The sequence below is a fragment of the Pecten maximus genome, chromosome 3 (genome assembly GCF_902652985.1).
Source record: "Pecten maximus chromosome 3, xPecMax1.1, whole genome shotgun sequence".
NCBI classification, from domain to species: Eukaryota; Metazoa; Mollusca; class Bivalvia; order Pectinida; family Pectinidae; genus Pecten; species Pecten maximus.
The window spans coordinates 23,222,797-23,232,493 of NC_047017.1; the positions used below are offsets into that span (position 1 = coordinate 23,222,797).

Here is a 9,697-nt window from a genome sequence, read left to right on the forward strand (position 1 = left end):
TAACACAGTATTGACTGTCAAGGTGTTCTGACTGTGTGTTAGTCTACCCAGATACAAGGTTAACACAGTATTGACTGTCAAGGTGTTCTGACTGTGTGTTAGTCTACCCAGATACAAGATTAACACAGTATTGACTGTCAAGGTGTTCTGACTGTGTGTTAGTCTACCCAGATACAAGATTAACACAGTATTGACTGTCAAGGTGTTCTGACTGTGTATTAGTCTACCCAGATACAAGGTTAACACAGTATTGACTGTCAAGGTGTTCTGACTGTGTGTTAGTCTACCTAGATACAAGGTTAACACAGTATTGACTGTCAAGGTGTTCTGACTGTGTGTTAGTCTACCTAGATACAAGGTTAACACAACATTGACTGTCAAGGTGTTCTGACTGTGTTAGTCTACCAAGATACAAGATTAACACAGTATTGACTGTCAAGGTGTTCTGACTGTGTGTTAGTCTACCCAGATACAAGGTTAACACAGCATTGACTGTCAAGGTGTTCTGACTGTGTGTTAGTCTACCCAGATACAAGATTAACACAGTATTGACTGTCAATGTGTTCTGACTGTGTGTTAGTCTACCCAGATACAAGATTAACACAGTATTGACTGTCAAGGTGTTCTGACTGTGTGTTAGTCTACCAAGATACAAGATTAACACAGTATTGACTGTCAAGGTGTTCTGACTGTGTGTTAGTCTACCAAGATACAAGGTTAACACAGCATTGACTGTCAAGGTGTTCTGACTGTGTGTTAGTCTACCCAGATACAAATTAACACAACAATGACTGTCAAGGTGTTCTGACTGTGTGTTAGTCTACCAAGATACAAGGGAAACACAACATTGACTGTCAAGGTGTTCTGACTGTGTGTTAGTCTACCCAGATACAAGGTTAACACAGCATTGACTGTCAAGGTGTTCTGACTGTGTGTTAGTCTACCAAGATACAAGGTTAACACAACATTGACTGTCAAGGTGTTATGACTGTGTGTTAGTCTACCCAGATACAAGGTTAACACAGTATTGACTGTCAAGGTGTTCTGACTGTGTGTTAGTCTACCAAGATACAAGGTTAACACAACATTGACTGTCATGGTGTTCTGACTGTGTGTTAGTCTACTCAGATACAAGGTTAACACAGTATTGACTGTCAATGTGTTCTGACTGTGTTAGTCTACCCAGATACAAGGTTAACACAGTATTGACTGTCAAGGTGTTCTGACTGTGTGTTAGTCTACCTAGATACAAGATTAACACAGTATTGACTGTCAAGGTGTTCTGACTGTGTCTTAGTCTACCCAGATACAAGATTAACACAGTATTGACTGTTAAGGTGTTCTGACTGTGTGTTAGTCTACCAAGATACAAGGTTAACACAGTATTGACTGTCAAGGTGTTCTGACTGTGTGTTAGTCTACCTAGATACAAGGTTAACACAGTATTGACTGTCAAGGTGTTCTAACTGTGTGTTAGTCTACCTAGATACAAGATTAACACAGTATTGACTGTCAAGGTGTTCTGACTGTGTCTTAGTCTACCCAGATACAAGATTAACACAGTATTGACTGTCAATGTGTTCTGACTGTGTGTTAGTCAACCCAGATTCAAGATTAACACAGTATTGACTGTTAATGTGTTCTGACTGTGTGTTAGTCTACCTAGATACAAGGTTAACACAGTATTGACTGTCAAGGTGTTCTGACTGTGTGTTAGTCTACCCAGATACAAGGTTAACACAGTATTGACTGTCAAGGTGTTCTGACTGTGTGTTAGTCTACCCAGATACAAGATTAACACAGTATTGACTGTCAATGTGTTCTGACTGTGTATTAGTCTACACAGATACAAGGGAAACACAACATTGACTGTCAAGGTGTTCTGACTGTGTGTTAGTCTAAACAGATAAAAGATTAACACAGTATTGACTGTCAAGGTGTTCTGACTGTGTGTTAGTCTACCCAGATACAAGATTAACACAGTATTGACTGTCAGTGTGTTCTGACTGTGTATTAGTCTACACAGATACAAGGTTAACACAACATTGACTGTCAAGGTGTTCTGACTGTGTGTTAGTCTACCCAGATACAAGTTTAACACAGTATTGACTGTCAAGGTGTTCTGACTGTGTGTAACCTACCCAGATACAAGGTTAACACAGTATTGACTGTCAAGGTGTTCTGACTGTGTGTTAGTCTACCAAGATACAAGGTTAACACAACATTGACTGTCAATGTGTTCTGACTGTGTGTTAGTCTACCCAGATAAAAGGTTAACACAACATTGACTGTCATGGTGTTCTGACTGTGTGTTAGTCTACCCAGATACAAGGTTAACACAGTATTGACTGTCAAGGTGTTCTGACTGTGTGTTAGTCTACCCAGATACAAAGTTAACACAGTATTGACTGTCAATGTGTTCTGACTGTGTGTAAGTCTACCCAGATACAAGGTTAACACAGTATTGACTGTCAAGGTGTTCTGACTGTGTTAGTCTACCAAGATACAAGATTAACCAAGTATTGACTGTCAAGGTGTTCTGACTGTGTGTAAGTCTACCCAGATACAAGGTTAACACAGTATTGACTGTCAAGGTGTTCTGACTGTGTGTTAGTCTACCCAGATAAAAGGTTAACACAGTATTGACTGTCAAGGTGTTCTGACTGTGTGTTAGTCTACCCAGATACAAGGTTAACACAGTATTGACTGTCAATGTGTTCTGACTGTGTGTTAGTCTACCCAGATACAAGGTTAACACAGTATTGACTGTCAAGCTGTTCTGACTGTGTGTTAGTCTACCCAGATACAAGGAAAACACAGTATTGACTGTCAAGGTGTTCTGACTGTGTGTTAGTCTACCCAGATACAAGATTAACACAGTATTGACTGTCAAGGTGTTCTGACTGTGTGTTAGTCTACCCAGATACAAGGGAAACACAACATTGACTGTCAAGGTGTTCTGACTGTGTGTTAGTCTACCCAGATACAAGGTTAACACAGCATTGACTGTCAAGGTGTTCTGACTGTGTGTTAGTCTACCAAGATACAAGGTTAACACAACATTGACTGTCAAGGTGTTCTGACTGTGTGTTAGTCTACCCAGATACAAGATTAACACAACATTGACTGTCAAGGTGTTCTGACTGTGTGTTAGTCTACCCAGATACAAGGGAAACACAGTATTGACTGTCAAGGTGTTCTGACTGTGTGTTAGTCTACCCAGATACAAGGTTAACACAGTATTGACTGTCAATGTGTTCTGACTGTGTGTTAGTCTACCCAGATACAAGGTTAACACAGTATTGACTGTCAAGCTGTTCTGACTGTGTGTTAGTCTACCCAGATACAAGGAAAACACAGTATTGACTGTCAAGGTGTTCTGACTGTGTGTTAGTCTACCCAGATACAAGATTAACACAGTATTGACTGTCAAGGTGTTCTGACTGTGTGTTAGTCTACCCAGATACAAGGGAAACACAACATTGACTGTCAAGGTGTTCTGACTGTGTGTTAGTCTACCCAGATACAAGGTTAACACAGCATTGACTGTCAAGGTGTTCTGACTGTGTGTTAGTCTACCAAGATACAAGGTTAACACAACATTGACTGTCAAGGTGTTCTGACTGTGTGTTAGTCTACCCAGATACAAGATTAACACAACATTGACTGTCAAGGTGTTCTGACTGTGTGTTAGTCTACCCAGATACAAGGGAAACACAACATTGACTGTCAAGGTGTTCTGACTGTGTGTTAGTCTACCCAGATACAAGGTTAACACAGCATTGACTGTCAAGGTGTTCTGACTGTGTGTTAGTCTACCAAGATACAAGGTTAACACAACATTGACTGTCAATGTGTTCTGACTGTGTTTTAGTCTACCGAGATACAAATTAACACAGTATTGACTGTCAAGGTGTTCTGACTGTGTGTTAGTCTACCCAGATACAAGGTTAACACAGTATTGACTGTCAAGGTGTTCTGACTGTGTGTTAGTCTACCAAGATACAAGGTTAACACAGTATTGACTGTCAATGTGTTCTGACTGTGTGTTAGTCTACCCAGATACAAGATTAACACAGTATTGACTGTCAAGGTGTTCTGACTGTGTGTTAGTCTACACAGATACAAGGTTAACACAGTATTGACTGTCAATGTGTTCTGACTGTGTGTTAGTCTACCAAGATACAAAGCTAACACGGTATTGACTGTCAAGGTGTTCTGACTGTGTGTTAGTCTACCCAGATACAAGATTAACACAGTATTGACTGTCAAGGTGTTCTGACTGTGTGTTAGTCTACCCAGATAAAAGGTTAACACAACATTGACTGTCATGGTGTTCTGACTGTGTGTTAGTCTACCCAGATACAAGGTTAACACAGTATTGACTGTCAAGGTGTTCTGACTGTGTGTTAGTCTACCCAGATAAAAGGTTAATACAACATTGACTGTCAAGGTGTTCTGACTGTGTGTTAGTCTACCCAGATACAAGGGAAACACAACATTGACTGTCATGGTGTTCTGACTGTGTGTTAGTCTACCAAGATACAAGGTTAACACAGTATTGACTGTCAAGGTGTTCTGACTGTGTGTTAGTCTACCCAGATACAAGGTTAACACAACATTGACTGTCAAGGTGTTCTGACTGTGTGTTAGTCTACCAAGATACAAGGTTAACACAGTATTGACTGTCAAGGTGTTCTGACTGTGTGTTAGTCTACCCAGATACAAGATTAACACAGTATTGACTGTCAAGGTGTTCTGACTGTGTGTTAGTCTACCCAGATACAAGATTAACACAGTATTGACTGTCAAGGTGTTCTGACTGTGTGTTAGTCTACCCAGATACAAGATTAACACAGTATTGACTGTCAAGGTGTTCTGACTGTGTGTAAGTCTACCCAGATACAAGATTAACACAGTATTGACTGTCAAGGTGTTCTTACTGTGTGTAAGTCTAACCAGATACAAGGTTAACACAGTATTGACTGTCAAGGTGTTCTGACTGTGTGTTAGTCTACCCAGATACAAGGTTAACACACTATTGACTGTCAAGGTGTTCTGACTGTGTATTAGTCTACCCAGATACAAGGTTAACACAGCATTGACTGTCAAGGTGTTCTGACTGTGTGTTAGTCTACCCAGATACAAGGTTAACATAGTATTGACTGTCAATGTGTTCTGACTGTGTGTTAGTCTACCAAGATACAAGATTAACACAGCATTGACTGTCAAGGTGCTCTGACTGTGTGTTAGTCTACCCAGATACAAGATTAACACAGTATTGACTGTCAAGGTGTTCTGACTGTGTGTAAGTCTACCCAGATACAAGGTTAACACAGTATTGACTGTCAAGGTGTTCTGACTGTGTGTTAGTCTACCCAGATACAAGATTAACACAGTATTGACTGTCAAGGTGTTCTGACTGTGTGTTAGTCTACCCAGATACAAAGTTAACACGGTATTGACTGTCAAGGTGTTCTGACTGTGTGTTAGTCTACCCAGATACAAGATTAACACAGTATTGACTGTCAAGGTGTTCTGACTGTGTGTTAGTCCACCCAGATACAAGGGAAACACAGTATTGACTGTCAATGTGTTCTAACTGTATGCTAGTCTAACAAGATACAATGGTAATAGTATGCCAAAGTATTCTGAGTGCAAGCAAGATAGTTTACATTGGAATCTTCATTAGAGTAAAAGAAAAACAGTTTAAAAACATTCCATTATGGTATAATCCATGTATGTTTACCCTAGTGGAGAGAAAATCACCATTTTGTGCCTTCAATGAGTGAAATAGCCATAGATACTTTGGAACAATTTTTATTCACATGTTGATTTTGCCCATTATGATTGTTGGACATCATCAGTATTAACTTCAATATGAAGACTGTAAAATAATGTTTAATTTCTTACAATTACCGCTGAATGGCTCAAATAAGATGTGGAATTTTTAGCTTTAAGCAAATTAAGAAAAAAAAGGAATTATAGCATCATCACAAAAGTAACATTATGATTGTCAGGATTGAAACTGTAGATTCTGTAGTATTGTGTGTAACTTTCTGTAGAACTGACCTTCAGTGCAATATCTGTATGTACATTAATTTAATTGAATCGGGTTATATTATATAGAATTTGACACGGCAAATGGATTGGAAGTATGTGTGAGTATCTGTATTGTAAGAGAATTAATTTGTTGATAAAGAGGAGTTAGTACAGTATCATATATAATGATTTTTCATGTTATATATATATTGATATTGAGGCTATATATTTAAATATTAAACAAAAACCTCACTAAATCTCTAGCTATAAATCTGACTGTACAAATCCAAAACAATCACAGTTTGTTGTGGGATACCATATAGCAATATCATTCATTTAATGCATTCTTGTATTTTATCTGTATTAAAGGTTTATTTTCCAATGAACTTTAAAAAGTTCTGTAGAAATAAACATTCAGTAACATTTATGGCTCCTGTGATTTCTCTCTATACTAAAAAGTGACATTTATCACAAATTGCTTTTGCCTTGCCCCGTAGAAGCTTCATCTCACTGCATGGATCAAAAGATTTTAAATCCCAAATACATGACTTACATCAGAATCACAATTAACAATTTATGTGCCTGCAGAAGGCAGTTTAATTTGATACTCAGGATGTGCTTGCTGAATGAGGAAGGGTTATGAAATTAATTCAAATACACATATGTACATGACATTGAATTTGTTCAAGGCTCTGTCAAATGTATTCAAACATTTAAAAAAATATATATCCTGAATAGTAAAGATAGTTGCTCTCATCCCTGCATGATACTACATGACCAAAATGGCACCTTCAACTTTGATTCCATGAATTTAAAGTAAGCCAAGGTCATTCATTTGACAATAGCTTGTCGTAATTTAGATACATGTGTCTATGGCAAGCCGTTTGGGTTTTTACCTATTGAAATGAAGATATCGCTATTTAATTAAAGATATGTCTATTTAAAATGAAGATATCTCTATTTAATTAGAGATATCTGTAATTTAAATAAAGATATCTCTATTTGAATAAAGATATGTCTAATTTAAATACAGATATCTCTATTTCTACTGAAAATAGAGATATCTCCTTTTAAATTACAGATATCTCCATTTCAAATTCAGATATCTCTGTTTGAATTACAGATATCTTTAATTGTAATTGAGATATCTTTATTTTAAATAGAGATATCTTTAATTCTTGTCGAATTAAAGATATCTTTATTTAAAATAGAGATATCTCTATTTGAATTAAAGATATCCCTATTTTAAATAGTGATTTCTTTAATTTTGTTTAAATAGAGATGTCTTCATTTTAAATACAGATATCTCTAATTCAAATACAGATATCTCTATTGGAATTAAAGATATCTGTATTTACACGTGTTTGCTCAGTGCGAAGATTAATATTGAAACACAAAGAAAATAATTATTACTCCCTAATCCTGATCAGTGTTAACGAAACGCTTGTAATTAAATTGGACTATCCGGATCCCATATGCATGCATAAGAGATGTAGGTCTAAACCGATAAACTTGCTACTTGGAGGGGATTTCTAAAGAACAGAACATGGCAATTGTTCTACGGGAAATAGAGTGAACTGTTGCGGCTATACGCAGTACCATTGAAAGCAGCACATGGTCTGCATTTCCCACCATTTTGCGTCACTATACTGCTTTACTTCCGTCATGCGCAAAAGGGAGAATCAAGGGAGCAGTCGTTTTTCCTATTTGATGGTTAAATACAGATATCTCTATTTCATGTCAAATAAAGATATCTTCAATTCAAATAGAGATATCTGTATTTAAAATAAAGATATCTGTATTTCTACAACAATTAGAGATATCTGTATTTGAAATAGAGATATCTTTAATTGAATTAGAGATATCTGTATTTGAATTAGAGATATCTGTATTTGAATTAAAGATATCTTTATTTACAATGAAATGCAGATATCTCTAATTGAAATAAAGATATCTTTAATTGAATTAGAGATATCTGTACAGTCTTTCTGTATTTGAATTAGAGATATCTCTATTTTGTGTTTAATTAGAGATATCTGTATTTTAAATAGAGATATCTCTAATTCAAATGCAGATATCTCTAATTCAATTAAAGATATCTCTATTTAAATTAAAGATATCTCTATTTGAATTAAAGATATCTTTAATTTTTATATTAATAATGATATCTTTATTTTGAATACAGATATCTGTATTTAATAGGTAAAAACCCAAACGGCTTGCCATATGTGTCTCTTATTCAAAAGTCACTAAAAGAATTAGATAATAAAAAATTTTTGTTTAAACTCTACAATTGGCCAAATGTAGGTTACATTTATTTGAGTAATGATGATATATTAGGCTATAATTAGAAGCATTCGACATGTACTTGAACCCAACATTATGTCATTTTATGTCCATGCAATCTTGCATGGTTTTAGAAGAAATCGTTCAAATCAATTAGAAGAATTAATTCCACAGACACCTGTGTGACATTACGACAGAAGGAATATTATAGAGACACTGATACACAAATGTAATTAAACCTGCATTTGAGGTTAAAGTTCATAAATCTTATCAGGTGACAAAATCTGTGATAATCACTGTCAAGCATATACTACATTGACTATTTCAGATACACTATAGTTAATAAAAATTCCTTGAAATCAATTTAGTGAGGGTAGAAGTACTCAGGAATTTAAAAGTAATGTTAAATGACACCTTCTGTGAACTTGGAACTTAACACTGTATAGGAAACATATAGAATGCTGTTTTAATATTCATCAGCAAACTGTGATATCTCTTATTCAGTATAATGATATCAATTAATGAAATAATGATATTACTGAATCAAATGAATATATTATTCCTGGAACTAATGACGTTGACCAATAAATTGAATTAGTGATCGATATCATTAAATCAAATTAATGATAACATTAATTTTATGGAATTTATTATAAGAATTTGTGTGTTGAGCCACAGTAAATAATTATTCCTCCCCATTTTGTGTGGGATTACACTTAAAACCAATATGGACAATAGACAGTAATTGCTGCTTGATATCGTTTCGAATGTGGTGCATATTAATTGATCCATATTACTGTTTGATAAAAATACAATTATATTAAGATTTTCACCTAAAAATAATACAATTTTTTTTTTAATTGCCACACTCCACAAAATCTACAATTTTGGACATTCTTTGAGGGAGAATTTGGGGAATTATTGATATCATTAATTCGAATTATTAAATAAATCAGATAAATACTCTAATTTATTGATATCATTAATATGAAGAAATAATTAATATCATTAATTTGAATTATTAATATCAATAAATGAAATAATGATATCAATAAAGAAGAGTTTTAATGTTGATATCAATAATTCAAATTATAGATATTATTTTCAATGATATCTATAATTCGAATTATTAACATCATTAAACGAATTAATTAATGATATCAAAAAATTGAATTATTGATATCATGATTTTTTTTTTATATCATTAAATATTTATTTAGATCTATATATCATTAATTTGTAGTATTACTGGTATCTTACAGACAGACTATAGAATGAAATAGTGTACTCTACATAAACATGTGAATTAATACAACGAATATTACAGAATATAAAAAATAGTAAAAAATGACAAAATAATAATAAATTA

The 9,697-nt window shown here is 34.8% G+C and overlaps 1 long non-coding RNA gene across 1 annotated transcript; it reads left to right on the top strand.

The window, feature by feature from the left end:
- Positions 1-4,061: 4,061 nt before the first annotated feature.
- On the top strand, positions 4,062-6,465 carry LOC117323609. The gene is made up of 2 exons (XR_004531772.1): positions 4,062-4,093; positions 4,214-6,465. It is a non-coding gene; the product is annotated as an uncharacterized LOC117323609 (long non-coding RNA).
- Positions 6,466-9,697: the final 3,232 nt, after the last annotated feature.